The sequence below is a fragment of the Bidens hawaiensis genome, unplaced genomic scaffold, assembly GCF_021521415.1.
Source record: "Bidens hawaiensis isolate Kalapana, Puna unplaced genomic scaffold, B.hawaiensis_p1.1 tig00039157_1, whole genome shotgun sequence".
NCBI lineage: Eukaryota > Viridiplantae > Streptophyta > Magnoliopsida > Asterales > Asteraceae > Bidens > Bidens hawaiensis.
Genome location: NW_027496894.1, coordinates 56,724 through 78,405, shown reverse-complemented (window position 1 = coordinate 78,405; position 21,682 = coordinate 56,724). Strand labels below are relative to the sequence as shown.

Sequence of the window (21,682 nt, the reverse complement as noted above, 5' to 3'; positions counted from 1 at the left end):
TCTTGAAGAAGAAACATAGTATAAAAATGATAAACAAACAAAGGGACTAAAGGTCCAAATGTTTTGAATAAACAAATGCTTTTATCAAGGTTAAATCTATACAAAACGGACTAAAGGTCTGAAGCTAGATCGCTGATCTAGTTATTTATACAAATGTTATTCTCGTACTATAGGTCCGAGGTAACAAAGCAAGAAGAAGAATCAGAAAACAGGAATCATTAAAAGAAACTGATTATAAACAGACAAGGTGAATACGCCCCAAACCTTTTATAATGAGTCTGAATATTTAAACTTTGTGTACAATAATAAGAAACGGACACTCTGATTAAGAGTATACATGTGTCTGGATCCAAACATACATGGTGACTCGGCATTTCCCCGGCCATGCATATCATCAACATGCCTCTGAAGGTCTACGGGGTTGTTCAGAGAAATGATATTGTGTATATAATTAATTGTACAAGGTACTTAGGGTAATTTGATCCCAATTTAGTTGGGTGCCTAATGAGTTGTCACAAATGTATTATTGTTGGTTTCACAAAGGTTTTGAGATGAGATTTTAGCGTCAGCGTTATTCACCAGCTTTGTGCTGACGTATTCCCCCCCCCCCATGTTACAGGGAAACAAGAAAGGTTAGAACATACAAGCAAGGGGAAATAGAAGATTGGAGTTATAGTCATTAGATGCTATCTGATGGCTCAGATATTTTATTTTAACATATTATAAGAGTTATGTTTTCTAAAGAAATGTATTGTAAACGATTAACGGGTATTCAAAACCCGAGATTTTAATAAGTTTTCAACGTAATAATATTTTATTAAAGACTTCCGCTGAAATAAAACCCGCAACTCTGATTTATTTACAAAACAGGTACCAACTTGTGGTCACACGCCTAGGCCCTAAAGCGGGGTGTGACAGATATAAATTCAAGAAATACCCGAAAATCTTCAAATTTAAATGTTTGGTGTTCTAGGTTTTTGTGTCCGTGTTCAGATCCAGAATAAAAACTCAGATCTAGACCAATCTATTGGTTTTTAGGCTAAAGTTCTTTACACTTTATTGATATTTGGCTTCATATCTTTCATAAAAAAATCGATTCGAACATTGACTTTCCATTCGAGCGTTGACTTTCCATTTGAACGTTGACTTTCCATTCAAACGTTGACTTTGACTTTTCTATTCGAATGTTGACTTTTTGACTTTGACAAAAAAATCCATTCGAATCGAGCGTTGACTTTTTTACTTTGAACAAAAAAAAATCCATTCGAATCGAATGGCCATTCGAATCGAGCGTTGAGTTTTAACTTTGAGCAAAAAAAATAAAATCCATTCGAATCGAACGGGTATTTGAACGTTGACTGTTGACTTTGACCCAAAAAAAATTTCTATTCGAATGGGGATTCGAATCTGACCTGTTGACTTTGACCCGTTGACCAGTTGACTTTGACCGAAAAAAATGCCTTGCAATACTAAGCTTGAAGAAAGTCTCAATATGAGAGAATGCCAAAAAGATATGTTAAAAGAAGAATTCAACATGTTTAAACATACTTAAGGAGAATCCATTACCTCTTTCATCAACAGATTTGAGTCACTCGTTATTAAATTGAGAAGTGTCGGTATCACAAATAAGTTGTCTGAGATCAACATGAAATTGTTGAATTCACTGCCTTACACATGGAATACCAGTGTGACTACCATCAAGAGAACGACAAACCTTGATACCTGAACACTCTCAAAATTGACTTCTATCAACAAGTCTTTTGAATCAATGGATGCCAAGCTTCGAATAAACAATCAATCAAAAAAAAATAAAGATGAGACAAGTGTTGTGGGTGTAAGCGGTCAAGCAAGTCCTATCATCCCCGAGTGTGCTGCAGGTGGAAGTAGTCAAGCAAGCACCTCATCAAGCTCCACTTCTATAATACCTACACCTGCCTCTTTCATTCCCGAGGCACACAAACTTTGCTCACAATCTTGTATTGATAAAGTTGTGCACTATAGAAACCATAATGCTACCATTTTAGAACAAATCTATAGCATTAAGTGTCAGAATGATGAACTTAAGAAAGCTGAAAAGATATACGCCACTAGGATTAAAACTCATGGTAATGACATGGCTAAACTTAGGGAACAAGTTTTTATAGCTGAAAAATTAGCTGAACATCATGAAAAACATGTAGTTGAATTAAATGCTAAAATTGTCAAGTTAGAGCTAGACTTAGCCCAAAGAAAAATAACAATTGAGAACTTTGAGTTAGCTTCCGAAAAGCTTAATGGAATAATTGGGGCACAGATGGGGTTAAATATAAAGACATGAATAGGCTATGATAATACCAAAGTTCCACCTCCATTTAACGACAACTATACTAGCCTTCCTCACTTTAGCTTTAATTCCCCACCTAAGGACGAACTGTTCAATGGTATTGGTCACGTGCCAAAACCAAAAACATTTGTTCCTGTTGTTCCCAAGACCGTTGATCCAATTCTTCCAACAGTTAATCCTAATGGTGGTTCATTTTCTTCAATAGTTTGTGTAGAAGAAAGTGGGTCAGTGGAAAGGCTTGTTGAGGTGAACATATCAAGTTGTTCATCATCAAGTTGTAAGACTAAGGATAATTCAAGTAAAATCAATGTGTTTGAAAATGATTATCAAACGAGTACTTCATGTAAATACGTGCCACCAAATAAAAGATCATATTTTCAAACAACTAATCATTCACAAAGTCCTCAGTCATACAATTGTTTTGATAACAACTACTATAGTCATTATCAACAACATTTTGTTGATCCATATTATACTACTGGTTTTTATGATCGGGGTCAATCATCAAATGTGTTTTATAATCATGTTCCTTTCCACGGATCGCCTTTCCCACCACACCAACCATTTTATAGTTCTGATGAGTTCAATAGTGCTCCTAGGAGAAAATGTTGTTTTGTTTGTGGTCATTCTTCTCACCTTGCAAGACATTGCAACAACTGGTTAAAGAAACAACTTGATATTCAAAGGCGGCTTAGTTAGTCCCCAAAAGGTGCTTTTAGTAGCCCAGATTCAAGGACTGATCAAGCTGAAAGTGAAGCCAGTGAAGTGGATGTGAGATCAAATGTCAATAAAGTCAAACGCAAGAGAAAACCATTTTGGAAAACTAAAAAGGATAAAAACAAAAGGATCCTAAGACTTAAAAGTCTAAGGATTCACAAAAATAGTTTTAAAATCAAGAAAACGAAAGTCCAAAATTGCCAAAACCAAGGAACAAGTTTGTTCTTGGGTTCCTGAGGACTGTTCTTCAAGCGATGAGTCGCCAATAAATAAATTGTTTTAAGGAAATAAAATTAAGTTTAGTCGATTTATAGTCGACTTTTCTGAGACAACTAAGTCTCGGGAACCCATGTCCATCTAAACGCTTAGTGCATGTAGGGTCAATCAAGAAGGACTATCAAGGGTATTTGGTACATAGATAGTGGCACCCGACATATTATGGAAGACGAACCCTTGTTATTTGATGCTAAACCATTCTATGGCGGATTCGAGTCTTTGGTAAGCGGCATGGGAGGACAAAATTCAGGGAATGGGAAATGTTTTATACTTTGTGCTTTAACAATGCCAACTTTGTTCAAATGGCTCAACCACAACTTGTCGAGCGTTTCTCAAACTCACCTCATCCAACTATTTCTCTCAAGTGATGAATCCAGCATATCGGCTGGGCTTCGGTTTGAATCTATTCAACTTTTATATATGATGTGATAATGCATGCTTAAGATAGTCCATCTGACAACAACTTTGTTGATCTTTTCACTAAAGCCATCGATCAATTTTGATTAAAACAACTTATCTATCTTTTTGTATATAAAATTGTAAATAGTTTTCAAATATGTCACAATTTAAAAGGGAGAAAATGAGTTAAGTTTAACTCACCAAAAAGATTTTCACTTTAGCTTTAAGAAAAACAAAAATGAGTCATTTGACTTGCCAAAAATATTTTATATTTCTTTAAGAAAATGTGAAAATGTATCAAAAAGATATTCTCTCGTTTATAGGGAGCTCCTGTTTAGAGGGGGTCGGATAATTATAAATTCTAAAATTTTGAGAAATTGATCCGACCTTCGGAAAATGATAAGAAATTGTCTTTAATGATCCTAGCACATGAATAGAGTAGATCAAAAGCCAACAAGATCATTGCTTGATGTGTAGATATGCTTGACAAATGAGTAAGTGTCATAGTGATATAAACTTAAATACTCGCCTCCACTCTCATGAAGCGGTTGCCGACTCCAATATAAGTCATATCGATGAAGGAAAAAATGTTATTAGTCAGTCATACACGAGTCCGTTAGTGATTGACCACCATAAAAATCTCTTGCTTTAGATTCAAATATTTAAAATAAAAAATTATTAAAGCAGAAAAACTGCAAAATGCTTAAAGGTATTTAATTTCAACAACAAAAATGTTGATAATTCATCAAAAAAGAGGTATATTATAACCACGTAACGTGGGGCAAACACGTAAGTTCTAAACACTTTATATGAAGGCATGTAAGTCCGTATGGCTAATAAGTCCATGGTTCAACCTTTAATATTGTTTGAGAGAAAATTTTCAAAAAGTTTAAAATAAGCTCAAAATGTTTTGATCATTAATTAGGGGGTCGGAGTCAATTCGGGGTGATATTGATGAACACAAACTATGTCCAATGTATGATGGAGTTTGTAACATGTTGAATTAATAGAGGACCACATAAGTGTCGTGCTTAATCCTTAACGTATCACGTTGACATCAAAATACTTGTTAAGTTTAAAGTGGACAAATTATATCTACAATCGACTTTGGGTTCTTGGCATAATAATATCCAAATAAAAGTGTGATCTAGGACGTGATTCCATGTTGTGATCTTTCTCGCAAAAATATTAAAATCATTAGAAAATTCTGTAAATATTGTAGTTATATAATATTAATTTCATCTTTACTCCTATCTTTTATTTCTTTTTTTTTCTTCTATTTTATGTTATATTTTAACTTCAAATTATTATGTATATATATTCATAATATTATAATATATGAAAATGCCAAAAAGATTTTAAGTTTTTTATGTGTTTGTATATATTTTGTTAAATCTTTATTTTATTCAAAATCATGTGTTTTGTTGTCAAGGTCGTTCATACAAAAATCGTTGGAAACCTGGGACTTAAACAGATCATTTACAAGTTGAGAGACTAAAATTGATACTTTATGAAAAGACAAGATAAAATAAAATTTAGAGTTATTCAGCAAATAATTCAAACCAAGGGCATGTTTTGAAAAAGAAAATTCTTCTTTGACCCTCGATAGGGTTTGTGAACGAATATTATCCGCTCTAAGTTTTGTGCAGCCATACATGGAAAGGTAGTTCAAGATCAAGTGTCCTGGGCTGCAGAGACTAAAGTTGCAGATGCCGAAGCACTTAAAAGAAAAGGAGAACGTGGCAGTTAGTGGTTGAACCTAAAAATGAACTGATCGTGTATGAAGATCAGTCGAAGGACAAAGCAAAGAAACAAGTCGGCACAAGAAAGTCATCAAAGGAAAATTAGATGTCGAGCTCTGATGTTTCTAAAATTTGCCGATGCCGATTTTTCACAGAAAATAAGATTGAAGTTCAAGTCTTCAAGATCGGAAAATAAAGAAATGTTCATGATCCAATCTCGTTCAAGCTCTTAGATCAAGAAAAATACTAGTTTTCAAGGAATAAAAACGAAGCAAGGAACTAGATGAAGGTTCCTGGACATACTCAATCCTAGAGGGAGATTGTAGGGATAATATATAATGTTAGTATTAGGATTGTGTATGTGTTTATATTTGCTTTTAGTCGATGTAATACGTACCTCGGTACGTTTATTTTGTATCATGTTACGTAAACTTGGAGAAATGGGGGACCCTATATAAAGGGCCATTTAACTCATTTCTCCACCAACCATTCACAATCTTTCATAATTCAATAACCCTTTGGAAATAAAGAGAAGTTTTCTCCCTCCACCACATCTCACTTTTCTACCTTTCTTTCTTTTGTTCTTACAAACTAAGATCCGAGTGTTGTTAGTGATTTTCGCTAGCTAGCAACACGGATTGATCCGAGTAAAGTTGTTAGATCCATTTAAAGAGGAACTACAAGTAATTGTAGGTCCCAAAACGACCACACGAACGGTTTTTCTCTTGACACGCTTTTCGAGACGGGTGTGGTAAATCAAATGACCGAACAAAAGATAATATAAAGATAGAATACAAGTGAACGATCTCGTTATCGGTTAAAAGTTTGATAACATTAAACAAAGAACCGACCCACCCAAGGTGAGCTACCCTTGGGTGGATGATTTACACCTTACAAAACACACACTATAAAAGAAAACAAGTTTCCTATTTATAGCCTAATACATATCTTCTAGAAGCCTTATCTCGTTGAAGCTAAACGCGCGTCCCGAAACTCTCATTTCGTGTCCGGTCTTCTCGTCGGCTTAAATTATTCACTTGACCATAAAATATATAACGAGTTTCGTAATTTGATATCGCAAGTCACAAATATTGACCTTACAGTCACCCCTTGGCTTGTGATATCAAAACATCGTCGAACTGTGTCTCGCATCTTCATGAATTAACCCGATAAAACTGAAGCCTCTTCAATCACCCCCTGAAGGTATGATCCACCGGGGACAACGATCAAATGAGCAAAGCTTGTTATTTCCTCTTTAAGTCTAAATTCGTATCCAATTTGTTCAAAGTTCCTCAACTTCTCGAACGCCTCGAAAATAGCATGGAAATAACATGCTTTGAACTCGGTCCAACAATGACAAAAACCCAAACACATTTGACTTTCTTCAACTGGTCAACCCCAAAATAATATACGACTTACTTTGAACTCGGTCCAACAATGACAAAAACCCAAACACATTTGACTTCTTCAATTGGTCAACCCCAAAATAATGTACGACTTACTCGGCCCGAAAATCTAGGTTGAATCTTAATTTGCATATGCCCCAAGAAAAATATATTATACATTCAGCCCTTAGTAATAGTCTAATAGCCCAGCCAAGAAAAATTAATAACCATCTTGGTCCATTAAAATCTTATAGCAGCCCATATTAATTAAGAGCCCAATGTTAATCTCAGCCCACAAACATAAAAAAAAAAGCATCCAAGAGATAGAGAGTTTAAAAAAAGAACACAAACCCTAGAATAGAATATAAGGCAACCGCCGAATTATGAGTCATCGGCCATCCATTCGTCGGAAAACCCACCTTATAACTCCATACCACAACCAACAGTCATCATCATTCCACTTCACATCGCTACCGGAAACTCGTTCACAGAAAAAACGTTACGATGACATAACCTCTATCACAGGTCATCGGTGACCGGCTCCTCACCGAAAAACGAGGCATCAATGGAGAGGTCTTAATTAGATCCGATCTACTAACAATAAAACGCCACAACCGCAGCTCTGTTTATTTAGGGTTCCGGTGCGTTTCCGCTGCCGCTTCCCCAGTGAACCACCGGCTAACTGGAATCACCATACTTCCGCGAGCCATCACCATAAAGCACCACCAAGAGCGACCGTCGCAGCTCAGTTTATGGCTCACCCGTCACCGGAATAAAAGATAACCGACACTCACTAGATGCAAACCTGAATACCGGAGTTTGATGTGTAAATCTTCAATCTCTGAAATCGTCGCCGAAGAAGAACCGTATGCTCGCCGGAATTTCAGCGTATGGCGGAACGGTTTCCGAAACGCCCGGATCGAACACTTTTAGATCCAGAACATCCAGTTCTACAGGGAGAATGCTTCAAACACGCTTATTTTCCACTTTATTTACAACTTTATTTCTAAATCTAGAAACTTTATTTTCAAATTTCAACGGGTTTTAACGTCTCGGTTCAGGTAATATCGGAAATAGAACCCGAATATCAACAGCAAAGTTGAATCATAAGATTCGAACCGCTCTGATACCAATCGTAGGTCCCAAAACGACCACACGAACGGTTTTTCTCTTGATACGCTTTTCGAGACGGGTGTGGTAAATAAAATGACCGAACAAAAGATAATATAAAGATAGAATACAAGTGAACGATCTCGTTGTCGGTTAAAAGATTGATAACATTAAACAAAGAACCGACCCACCCAAGGTGAGCTACCGTTGGGTGAATGATTTACACCTTACAAAACACACACTATAAAAGAAAACAAGTTTCCTATTTATAGCCTAATACATATCTTCTAGAAGCCTTATCTCGTTGAAGCTAAACGCGCGTCCCGAAACTCTCATTTCGTGTCTGGTCTTCTCGTCGGCTTAAATTATTCACTTGACCATAAAATATATAACGAGTATCGTAATTTGATATCGCAAGTCACAAATATTGGCCTTACAGTTAATTTCGCTAACAATTCACGTAACCATACAGCTTAGCACACGACCAAACTTGGCACTTTGTACTATGCCTCCCATGATGTAAGTGCTATCAGCGTTGCTTTTGTGAGCACCAAGAAATCGGTCTCCTATATAATAAAACACATTTCCAATGGTTCTTCTTCCTTCATCTTTATCAATATTATGTCTACTATCGATGTATCCGATCAACACCTTTGATCCACCTCCTTTATACATGATTCTTCATCTAATAGTACCTTGAATAAACTAAAAAAATGTTTAATTGATGCCAAATGAGACTTCTTTGGAGTTTAAATTTATCTAACCATTCCAATTGAAGATGCCAAATCAGCACAAGTGTGTAACAAGTAATGGAGATAACCAACCAACTTTCAGTACCTCATTGCATTTGCATCAATATCATCCTCGGATCTAGACATTCATATTTGGATCCATGGATTCACTTTTTGGATAACATTCCACCATCCTGACTCATTTCAATAACCTTCGAGCATAACCACTTTGATGGATTCGAATCTCGCACTCCAACAATAAGACTTTGTTTTCAAGGTAATAAGTGAGCTTTCCTAAATTAGAAATTTCCATCTTCCAGGATATCGCACATTTGAACTGATTTATGTGATCATTGTTCGAACCCGTAACGACCAAATCTGCGACATACATACACAACAACAATGATGTCGGTCCCAGTTAAGTATTGGTACACGCATGTTATTGCAAGCACCTCACAGATTTTGAACCCTTTAGAATACGACCAGGCTTGGTATCCATGCCTATGGTGCATGTCTCAAATCGTATAAAGTCTTGGTTTGATTATAGACCTTCTTTTCCTCCACGGATTTAACGAATCCATCCGGTTAATTAAAGTATAATAATCTCTTTCTTTAGCTCCTCATGTAAAGATGCTAAGTTTACGTCAAAATGATATAATTTACATCAAAATCGACTCTTTTTTGTTGGATCGAACCTTTTGCATGAGTCTTATTTTATGTTTAATTTATCAACCCATCAACGTGTTTTTCACATTGAATGACCCACTTCAATTTGATTGCTTTAGATCCTCTAGGTAACTTAGTTAACTTCCATGTGTTATTTAGTAAATTGGATTTAATTTTCATTTGCATAGATTTTATCCACACCGGTTTATATTTTTCTTTAGCAAAATTTCTTGGTTCATCTTATTCAAACAAAAGATGTTCAATTTCCTCCACTTCTAAACATAGTATAGGTCCTATGGACGGATCAAATAACACAACAAACTAGTTTACTTGGATCAATCTCAACACTAGCTAGCGGAAATCACTAGTGACGAACCGAGATCTTAGATCTTGTTTGGTTTGTTTATTACCCGAAATGGAAAGAAAGAAAGAGTTGAGAGAGAGTTGGTAAGAGGATAAGATTGTAGGTTTTGCAAAAGGTTATGTTTGCATGAGCATACTTCACCTTTTATAGGTGGAAGTATCTCATGCATATATTATAACTTGGGCCCAAATGGGCTTTGTTTACATGGCCTAAGGCTCAAACATACAAGGGAAATGAACCGACAAGCTAACTAATATAAACTATTACAGTTCGAGTAAAAAGACTAATATACAAAACGGAACCCTACACATAGAACATAATCATTGACCTTAATCGGTGCAATCAGAACTCATTGGATCTTCTCACATTGCTTTTAGGTTCGTTAAGTGTTGCTTTCACTAAACCAATTGTTTTCACTGAATGTGTTACTAAGCTGGTAGTACTAGCAACCAAAATACAAGAATTTGTCACAGAATTTGGTGACAATGCTTAGTTTTGTCACTAACTCTCTTATACCAATTATAATATAACCCCGATTGCAACCCACTACATTAATGAATCTCATAAGCTCAAATAGATCCAATTCAGTCGTCTACACGTGATTAACCTATTATAAGGAAATTACCAGTATTACAAACTTGAGTAGTAATATCTTTTTCTTTATTAGTAACTCCTTATCTCTCAATCTTGTACTATATCCTATTTTTCTCTCTTACTTGCATCCTCATGAAGTGTTGTAATTACAAAAAAAATGCATTATATTTAGTGGAAACTAAAATTTTTCAAAAAAGAAAATAATATATCATTTATATCGTGAATTTTTCCTACTGAAGTCCCTCGTTGACTTACAACTTTGACACATTGCTGGTTTTGAGTGACTTTACTAAATAGCTTAAGAACCCAACTTTGAAGCACATCAAGACTTTTGGCGTCACAAAAAGTAATTTTAAAAGTTTAACGATTACAATGAAGACACAGTGGCAACTTATTTAACTCAAATATCATTTGTTTTAAGTGTACCAACAAAAAAATAGATTATTTACAACTAATGTATTTATATTGCCATATTTTTACTTTGGTGAATGAGCGTGACAACCTACAAAAGTCAAAACACAAAGTCAAAACATACTAAATAGTCTAAACTGTAGGTCCTTAAACTGGATCTTAAAATTTGTTCTTGAATCAATCTCGGTTGTTGGTTAACAGAAATCACCAACTAACCAAGATCTCGGATCTTGTGTTGTTTTGATTATTTGCTATATTAGGAAAGTGAGAGGTGAGTAGATAAAAAAAGAGAGAGAATGAGTTTTTGCAAAAGGTTATATTGTGCATGATCATTCTTTACCTTTTACAGGTAGAAGCATGGCATGTTTTATTATATTATTTAGGCCCAATGGGCTTGTTTACATGGCCTTGGACCCAAATATAAATAAACAGAGAAATGAAAGCATAGTATATAACCAATAACAAAACAAAATAATACAAAAGACTTTATCATATAATCAGGCCCTACAATCTCCCTCTAGTCTTTAGTATTATGTGAAGCTTTTGTCTCTGATCAGTCTAGTACTTAAAGTTATCTAGGTGATCGATTAGTTGATTTTCAACAACGTAGCGAACAAATTTGTTGAACTTCTCAACTATTCAATCGGTGTTTGGCCAACATGGATCTTCAAGCGTCTGCATAGGAGACTTGTATAACTTCATGATGTCTACCTTGTCGAGCCCCATCAACTCAAGCTCATCAAAGAGACGAATTAGATGCATCTGCTTTCTTGCAGTGTATAACTGCTTCACCTATCTCACCATTAAAGTCCCAACAAATGAATTCTGACAGCGTGTTAGGTGTAAAAGGTTCTCGATGATAGACTTCTCGCCCATCATTTGGCATTTCATACCTCCATGCCTTCCTTCTCTTCCCCATAGTTGGATCAATCTATGTTGTATGTTTGTAGGTCCTTCCCATATTGAGCTTGGAATTTGGGAAGTTATCATTTTCTTCTTTGTGTACAAATCTCTTGAACCAACCCTCGGGCCCCTTTTAACCAACACCATCACCTGGTGCCCGTACAAAGTAGTTCATGTGGAGATTGGGGCAGCGAATGCATTTCGTTGTAATGCATGTAGGTGAGGTTTCCATTTTGGCACTGAATGGCCCAACTTTCACTGTCAGCATGCCATTTGCGGTACAAGATGAGTGATTCATAATGAAATTGGTGGTTCCTGCAGTAGACGCTGGCACATTTATTAACACCTGCCGCTTTCTTTTTCTTGGCTTCTATTGTGAGAGAGCTTCAATAGTAGCAGTAGGCTCATCAATGGAGGCAGCAATAGCAAAAACATTTGCATGTAAGAATGGATAATCAACAGCACTAACCTTCGTTTAATCAATTTCAAGTAGAGTAATTTTAAATTACAAGTAGCGCAATTTTATATTACAAGTTAAATTTCATGTAGTGTAATTAGTTGTATTAGTAGTGTAATTACGTAGGTTCAACATGGTGTCCAGATACTATAGTTACACTACCCTATAGGTATCGTGTAGTGTAATTGGTGACTAATTTAAAGAAGAAGAAGCAGCCTTATAGTGTGGTGTAACTACACTAAATACAAAACAGTGCATACAAAATAACTACTTACATATATAATTACACTACTTCTATATATAATTACACTATTTGATTTACATAGTTCGCACATTTTTTTAATTTGTACGTTAACTTTCTCCTAGATGAATTTGTAACCATGTTTATAAAGTTTTGAAAACTAACTAAGATAAATGGGGTGTCAGTTAGGGATAAGAATTTGGTACCAATTGGCGATACCCTACTATCGATTTGGTAACTGATACCTTTTATAGAAGAGCATTTTGCAAAGAGTATTGGTACCGTATCGTTACCATACCATAATTGAATTGGCACTCTACAGATAAATTTGATACCCTTTTTTTTCTTGAAATAGATACTAATACGGTGCTTTTCTCATACCTAGTGTCAATCCCACATGATGCACGTGGTCTAGAGATGGGTGAGGCGAGTTTCACCCATCTTGAAGTGTACGACATTGTCTCCTATAAAGCCCTACCACCTTGTCGCCAATATATCTCTAACAAACGGTTAATCGAACAAAAATGAGAAACCGGACGAGTTTGGAACCGATTGTGTACGAACCGGTTTGGAACCGGCAGAAACTGTAGGTCTGAACCGATTTGTGAGTTTATAACGGAACATTTGAATTGACGGTTCAAGAATCGATGCTTCAGGATCCAATTGCGAATTGTTGATTTAAGAACTAATGCACTGGGAAACGGTTTGGAACCGAATGGAACCGTAATAAACTGAACTGGTCATTATAGGTCCGTTTGAGATCAGTTAGTCTAACGGTTATTGGTTGTTTGTTAATCACGACACTAAAAAAACGCAAAAATAATGAATAATAATATTAATAATAATAGTAATAATAATAATAATAATAACCCAAATATTAATAATAATAATAATAATAATAGTAATAATAATAATAATAATAATAATAATAATAATAAAAATAACAACGACCCCCCAAACCACATACATTTATATATGTTTTTACAAGTCAGTACTCTCAAAATGACAACCAAGGAATCCTAAGTATCCATTAATGTTGGTTCCATCAAACTCCGAGTTGTAAATATTTAACCCGCCCATCGACACCTGAATCTTTGACATACTCGAAGCATGAAATGTACATTTTTCAAAGTCGAGTTAAACTTAACTACGAAAAAACATTGATGAAAGCACTTTCGCCAAAGGTCAATTATCAATAGCGCATGATGATAATCCTTGGAATTATGACATTAATATGGTTTCGGACCAATTTGCAAAGTCTGTGATTTGAAAGGGTTAGTCATTTGACCACATTAACAACCTTTGTTTGACAAAGACTATTCAAGAAACCATCCAACCATCTTACAATTACATAACTGTCTTCAACTCTTAGATGTCATTGTATAATTTATGAAATAATCAAAAGAAGATTTAATTTTCGGCTTTGAAAATTTATACACCATTGTGAACTTGACTACCAATGTTTCATCCGCTCCACACAAATTACCGGAATTGTACCTTTGCGTTACCGCTCATTAGATCCCAATGCATGACAAATAATGAAACACGTGATTGTGTTTGAAATGTTTAAACACCCGCATACCAGAGATATCTTACTTCATATTTTAGGTTATGTGATAACAAGTTATAAGTTACATAACAAAATATTTTCAACGGAAAATGTTTTTGATCTGGTCCTACTTCTTGGTTCAATTCGTTAGTAGTTACTAAGCATCTATTGTAAGTGATAGTTCGTGGAAACATATAATCAATGGAAAATGATCATCACTAGAAACTCTGCATTTGTAGTAACTTGTAATATCACTAGTAAATTCAGTAGCAACGGTCTATTTGGCATTTTAGAAATATTGCGGGTGATCATAGTAACCGAGTTATATTTTACACGCAAATAATTGTTAGGAACTGTTTTGAAATGGATTCATAATTGTTTTATTGATCTGCTGTATTTCTCAAAGGTGGAACAAATACATATAAATACATGAATAAGATAGTACTAAAAAGGAAATACAATAATAGAAAACTTGATTTTTGGACTCTAACATTCACTTGATTGCTACCACTAACTTGTGATATCTTCTAAGAAAGGAATATGATACTATAATATATTTTCCTTTTTTCCTTTTATTTCTAACACTCCCCCTCAAAATGAGTAGTGGGGTCTCTAATACTCAGCTTGCAGAGAACCTAGCCGAATATTCTTCCGTTGACAGCTTTTGTTAATATATCTGCTAATTGATCTTCAGAACGAACGAATGGCAACTCTATAATTCCAGCGTCAAGTTTTTCTTTGATGATGTTTCGGTCAACCTCTATATGTTTTGTGCGATCATGTTGGACAGGATTTTGTGAAATTTGTATTGCGGCTTTGTTGTCACACATGATTCTACTAACTTCGGTTTGGAGAAAACCAATTTCTGTCATAAGTTTACGTATCCATATAACCTCTGCCACGCCCCGTGCAATTCCTCGGAATTCTGCTTCCGCACTAGATAGTGATACGACCTTCTGTTTTTTGCTTCTCCATGTAACTAAATTCCCACCAAGTAGAGTGAAGTAACCCGATGTTGATCTCCCGTGATCTTTGTCCCCTGCCCAGTCTGCGTTAGTATACAATTGAACTTTTAAGTGTTTATTTGGTTGAAAGAGAACCCCGTGGCCTGTTGTCCTTTTGAGATATCTGATAATTCGCCATACTGCTTCCATGTGAGTGACTTGAGGTTGATGCATAAATTTGATGACTATCCCCACTGCATATGCGATGTCGGGACGAGTATGCGAGAGATATATTAATTTTCCTACCAATCGTTGATATCTTCCTTTGTCTGCCAGTTCCCCTCCTTCTTCCATATGAAGTTTGTGATTGACCAACATTGGCGTATCGGCTGGTTTGCAGTCGATCATTCTTGTCTCAGCTAAAAGGTCAAGAATATATTTTTTTTACATATAAAAATACCATTTTTAGATCTGAATACTTCAATCCCAAGAAAGTACTTAAGCCTTCCTAGGTCCTTCATTTCAAATTCTTTAAACAAGTTTGCTTTCAACTTCTTCATTTCTTCATCATCGTTTCCTGTAATGATCATGTCATCAACATATATGATTAAACAAGTTACAAGATTACCTCTATTTTTAAGGAAGAGTGTATGATCGGAATTGCTTTGTCGAAAACCATATCCCTTCATTGCTAGTGTAAATCTGCCAAACCAAGCTCTAGGAGATTGCTTTAGCCCATAAATAGTTTTTTTAAGCGACAAACTTTCTTTGCTTTGAAATTTTCTGTGAACCCAGGTGGAACTTCCATATACACCTCTTCTTTTAATTCTCCATGAAGAAAGGCGTTCTTAACATCAAATTGGTGAAGTGGTCATCCTTAATTTGCAGCGATCGAGAAAAGGACCCTGATTGTGTCAATCTTGGCTACTGGAGAGAATGTTTCTTGGTAGTCAATACCATACGTTTGAGTGTAGCCTTTAGCAACCAAGCGTGCTTTGTATCTTTCAATGGTTCCGTCTGGTTTATGTTTAATTGTGAAAACCCATCGACATCCTACGGGTTTCTTTCCTATTGGACGATCACATATTTCCCATGTATTATTTTTAATCAGTGCTTTCATCTCTGTTTCCATAGCATCCTTCCAGTTATTTGATCCTAAAGCTTGTTCCATAGAGTTTGGAGTTTGTTCAGCGTATAGGGAAGCGTTAAATGCTTTAGCTTCTTTAGATATGTTTGCTTCTGCTATGTTGGCTATGGGATATCTAGAAGATTTGGATTGTTACTCTGGTGAGTATCTCTTTACAGGAATTCCTCTATTGACTCTTGGTGGGAGGACATATCTCTCGGCTATTTCTTCTTGTCTTGTTTCTTCTAGTATGGGTTCTTCTTGTTCCACCTGCATAGTTTCTTCTTCTTCTTTGTGCACTGTTTGTTCTACTTCTATCTCATGTTCATTAGTTACATCAATATTTTCATGAGATCCTTCATTTGTTGTGTTTTCAGATATATGAGAATTACTTACCTCGGGCGTTGGATCGGGAGGTGTTGGGATTGTAGCACTTATTGTAGATCCACCAGATTGGTGTGGAGCCGGTGACTCATCTTGGGTATTGTAATTGACTTCTTCGGATGACGAGGCCCATTTTGGAACCCATTTTAGCCAACTTAGTGTGTCATGTTCTTTCTCCCCCTCAACACTAAGTTGGGAGGTATAAAAGAATTCAGTTTCAAGGAAATCACAATTCATGGTTGTGTACACATGACGCTTTGTTGGACTATAGAATCTGTACCCTTTTTTTATTGACACCATAGCCTATAAATACACATTTTTCAGCATATAGATCAAGTTTGTTTCGATTGATTTTTGGTTTGTGGACAAAAACAGAACACCCAAATATTCGTGGTTGTAACTTGAGAGCGGGTGGAAGTTTAGTGAAGTTTGAGAGGGCTTGGAGAGGTGTTTTCAGATCAAGAGCCTTTGTTGGTAGTCGATTAAGAAGATAAGTGGCGGTGGCGAAGGCATCAGGCCAAAAAGATTTACGAGTTTTAGATTCAATTAAGAGGGCCCGAGTTATTTCTAAGAGAATTCGGTTTTTTCGTTCGACTGTCCCGTTTTGTTCAAGGGTGTAGGAGCAAGATGTTTGGTTAATTATTCCTTTTGCTTGACAAAATTGTGTCATTGCTGTATTAATGAATTCCCCACCATTATCGGATCGAAGAATTTGGATGTTGGTTTTAAACTGTGTTTGTATCATAGTATAAAGACTAGTAAATTTTTCAAAAACTTCAGATTTATGTTTTAGAAAATATATCCACGTCATACGAGTACAATCGTCAACGAAAAGAACAAAAAAACGAAAATTCCCCCCCCCCCAACAAAATTCTACTGTCCCCATACATCCGAATGAATAAGGGAAAAGGGTAAATTAACCTTCGTGTTATTCAGTTTAAAAGTATGTCTATGACTTTTAGCTAGAACACAAGTTTCGCAGTTTATTGGTTCATTTAAAGGAAATAATTTTGGAAATAAAAGATGTAAATAACCGATAGATGGGTGTCCTAGTCGTCTATGCCACAACCAAGCCTCTCGATCTATAGTTTCATGAGCTAGCATCACAGTACCATGTTGAGTCACTTCGTCCACATGATACAATCCTTGTCTTTCAGTGCCACGCCCAATAATTACCCCCGTCCTAATGTCTTGTAAAATGCAAAAAGTGGGGTGCATTAATAATGAGCAATTTAATTCCTTTGTTACATGACTGATAGATAACAATTTATGTGACAAAGACGGGACATAAAGACAATTTGAAAGTCTTAAAGTCGGTGAAATTTCTATAGTTCCCCCTCCTTTCAGAGGACCTATTCCCCCATTTGCGGTTTTAATGTGGTCAATTTTAGGTTTGGATTTTGAAATCATATCCGATAATTCAAAAGTCATAGTGTCGGTGGCACCACAATCAAATATCCACGGTTTATCTATTTGTTCACAAGTTTTAGCCATATTAGCTTTACCAAAGGATTTTTCTCCTATTATGGGTTTATTAGAAATATTTTGAGTCATTTTTGTAAAACAAGAGTTTTGAGTAATATTATTTTGTAGAGCTTGATTACTTGGTAAAAGTTGATTACCTTTTGGATTATTAAAAACATGTTGGTCGTATTGAACAAATTCAGGGGGTTCATTTGCTAATAATTTAAAAGTTGAAGGTGAAAAGAAATTAGGATTAAGGATCTGAGAAAATATTCCCAAACCCTTTACCTCCCTTCCTGTAGCCAACTGCGCCTCCATTTCCGGTATCTCTCCCGCCGCCGCCGCTGGTGCTTCCACCATTATTTGTAATCTCCAACTGCTCGCCACTGCCTGTTGCGACGCCAGAACCGGTATTAACCGAATCAGGGGCTAATCTTAACGTCAGCTCAATGTTAAATCCACCAGTCCTAAACCCGCTAGGAGGCGATGATTCATCAATTGATTGTTCAGAGTCGTCAAACCCGAACCGTTGTTGCAACAATTCGTGGTTTATGGTGGTGTTGTTGCTCGTAGGAGCCATGGTTTCTGGGTCACCGGCGGTCGTCATACTATCTGAGGAGCCATGTTTTTCTGTTTGGTTCAGATTTGTGAGGCTCGTTTTTACGAAATTGATGATTTGTAAAGCAAGCTTTTCATTGTTGGCGTTGTCGGTCACGCCACATATGGTCTGTAGGTTTTCGGCAAGCGTCAAGCTATCCGAGGTCTGTTTGTGGTTGTGGTTTTGATGTTTGTAATGGTTGGTTTTGATGAGATTGATGATTTTCAAAGCAAGATAATTATTGTCGGTCATTTTTTTGAGAGGGTTGAAAGAATCGGGTAGATGATGAGTAGTATTGAACAGGTTTAATCCAGTGATCATAAACACTGCTTTGATACCATGTTTTGAAATGGATTCATAATTGTTTTATTGATCTGCTGTGTATTTCTCAAAGGTGGAACAAATACATATAAATACATGAATAAGATGGTACTAAAAAGGAAATACAATAATAGATAACTTAACTTGTGATATCTTCTAAGAAAGGAATATGATACTCTAATATATTTTCCTTTTATTTCTAACAGGAACTACTACTTAAGGAGTTTCTAGTAACAATTAGTACTGCTAAAAGTAATTGAATAACTGTCAACTATTTTAAATATAAAGAACAAACGCAGAAACTTAATACATACATAAAAGATAATTTTTGTAATTATGTGTTATATTATGAGTGCATCATAAAGAACAAACATAATATTAGTGATGGCTAGGACTTGAAAAAGAAATGATATCTTGCCATCAACAACCTATTAAAGCCTCACATAATACTATAATACTGTCATTTATTTTACTGTAGTAACAAATATTACACACTAACTATTTCGTTGAAATCAGTTTAATGATTTGAGAATTAATTCTCAATCAAAAACATAATATTCCTAGTTCGTTTGCAAATTGATCAATAACCATATCAATAAACAAAAGGATAAACCGTTAACAAAACAATGATTAGCCCACAAATTACCAAAAAAGACAGAATAATCTGATGTTAATCCATTGAGAGATGAATTAGAAGATTCTACATATGAACATAGAAAACTAAATCATTTTTTTTTTGACAAGAAAATTTCTATTAACACAGCCCAAAAAAAGGCAAAACCACCCACAAACACCAATTACATAAACGTAAACCGACACCACGAATCCCAAGACAGGGAATACTTATCAAACCTATTAGAAAACCAGAAAAAACTTAGGGATTTAATCTCACTAATTAAATCACCCACCCTAACAATTTTACGGTCAAAAACACAATCATTCCTAGCTTTCCATATTCGCCAACAGCTGACAATCACAATACCTTGAAAAGCAGATTTAGCATATCCTTTAAGCCCAACATAATTATGCACCTCCATCAGATCCTCCATGGAGAAGGCAAAAAAATTATTAATACCACACCATGACGCAATAGCTTGCCAAATAATCGAAGCCACATAACAAGACGTGAACATATGCTCAACTGACTCGTCACCAGACTCGCATAAAACACAATTCGAGCGCCCCACCGAAATCTTCCTATACGATAACGCGTCAACAGTCGGAATTTTACCCAAAACAGCTCTCCAAGCGAAAATATTGCATCTAACCGGAACCCATCTACACCACCGAAACGACCCCGAGCCACAGAAACCACTCTGGGCCCGAATAAGATTTTTAACTGTTCCGACAGAAAAACCACTAGACCCACCACCTACCCACCTCCAATAATCCTCTCCATCCGGAAACACCATCGGTGTAATAGAAGCTTCCATACTGCCAATTTCATCCAACACTATCGAATTCCTCTCACCATCTATCCAACTCCAATCAAACACCAAACCATTCGGCCCTTTAAAAACCCGATCCGAAACCAAACAATTTTTGAACCTTTCAAATTTAAAAGCATTACAATATACGTCCTTTAAGGGCACTGACGTCATCCAAGGATCCAACCAAAATTGAATCGTATCCCCCGAACGAACTTCTCCCTTAAAGAAATTCAGAAAAGGAACATTTCCGACTGAAAGCTTATTCACCTGTTTAGCTATATTAGCCCACACCCCATTACCCAACCTACCAATTGGTAACCCACCCCACCCAACCGACGACCTATGAATAGCGCAAATAACCCTCTTCCAAAGACCATTTTCACTCTTATACCTCCACAGCCACTTACTTATCAAAGCAACACTGGAAACACCAGTACTACAAATACCAAGACCCCCTTCCTTTATCGGCACCGCAACTCTCTCCCACGCAACCCAATGAATTTTCTTAGACTCCACCGAGCCTCCCCAAAGAAACTTCTTATACAACGAATCGATCTTCTTAATAACCGCTTTAGGAACAACATAGAGAGACATATAATACACCGGTAAACTCGAAAGAACCGACTTAATAAGCGTAACCCTACCTCCAATCGATAAAGTTTTCACCTTCCAAGAATCCAACCTATTATGAATGATCTCCTATTATGAATGATCTCCACCACAGGATTCCAACTAACAATCCGATTCATATTCGCCCCAACTTTGAGCCCTAAATACTCAAACGGAAACTCACCTTTCCTACACCAAATAACGTTCGCCATGCACCCTATCTCTTCATCCTCCACACCCACACCAAACAAAGACGATTTAGCCACGTTAATTTTCAACCCGGAACATAAATAAAAACACCTCAACACTCTAATAACACACTTAATATTATCAATAGACCACTCCCCCAAAATCATGGCATCGTCCGCATAAAACAAATGAGAAAGAACCGGCCCATTGTTAGGAAGTTTGATTCCACAAAATAAACCTTCATCGCACACCGCACGAATCATACACGAAAGCGCCTCCATAACAACGAGAAACAAAAAAGGAGAACTAGGATCACCTTGTCTCATTCCTTTAGAACATTTAAACTCGTAAGTCGGACTCCCATTGACCAACACCGCGGACCGAGCTGAAGAAAGAAGACCTCTAACCCACTGACACCATCTATCCGGGAAATTCATTTGGTGAAGAATAGAAATCACAAAATCCCAATTCACGTTATCATACGCTTTCTCAAAGTCTATTTTCAAGAGAAAGCACTTCTTCTTCTTTAACTTACACCACGAAACAACTTCATTAATCACCAGCGGCCCATCTATGATAGACCTACCACGAATAAACGCCGACTGTTGATCCGAAATAACCGAGTCCAACACCACTTTCATCCTATTCGCCAACAGCTTGGAAATAACCTTAGCAATAACTCCCACCAAACTAATAGGCCGGTAGTCGTTTAAAGACAAAGGATCCTTCTTTTTAGGAATCAACGTGAT

At 36.2% G+C, this 21,682-nt stretch overlaps 1 pseudogene; it reads right to left on the bottom strand.

Moving 5' to 3' along the window:
• Positions 1-14,503: 14,503 nt before the first annotated feature.
• LOC143591042 (secreted RxLR effector protein 161 pseudogene) lies at positions 14,504-15,220 on the bottom strand (annotated as a pseudogene).
• Between the last annotated feature and the right edge of the window lie 6,462 nt (positions 15,221-21,682).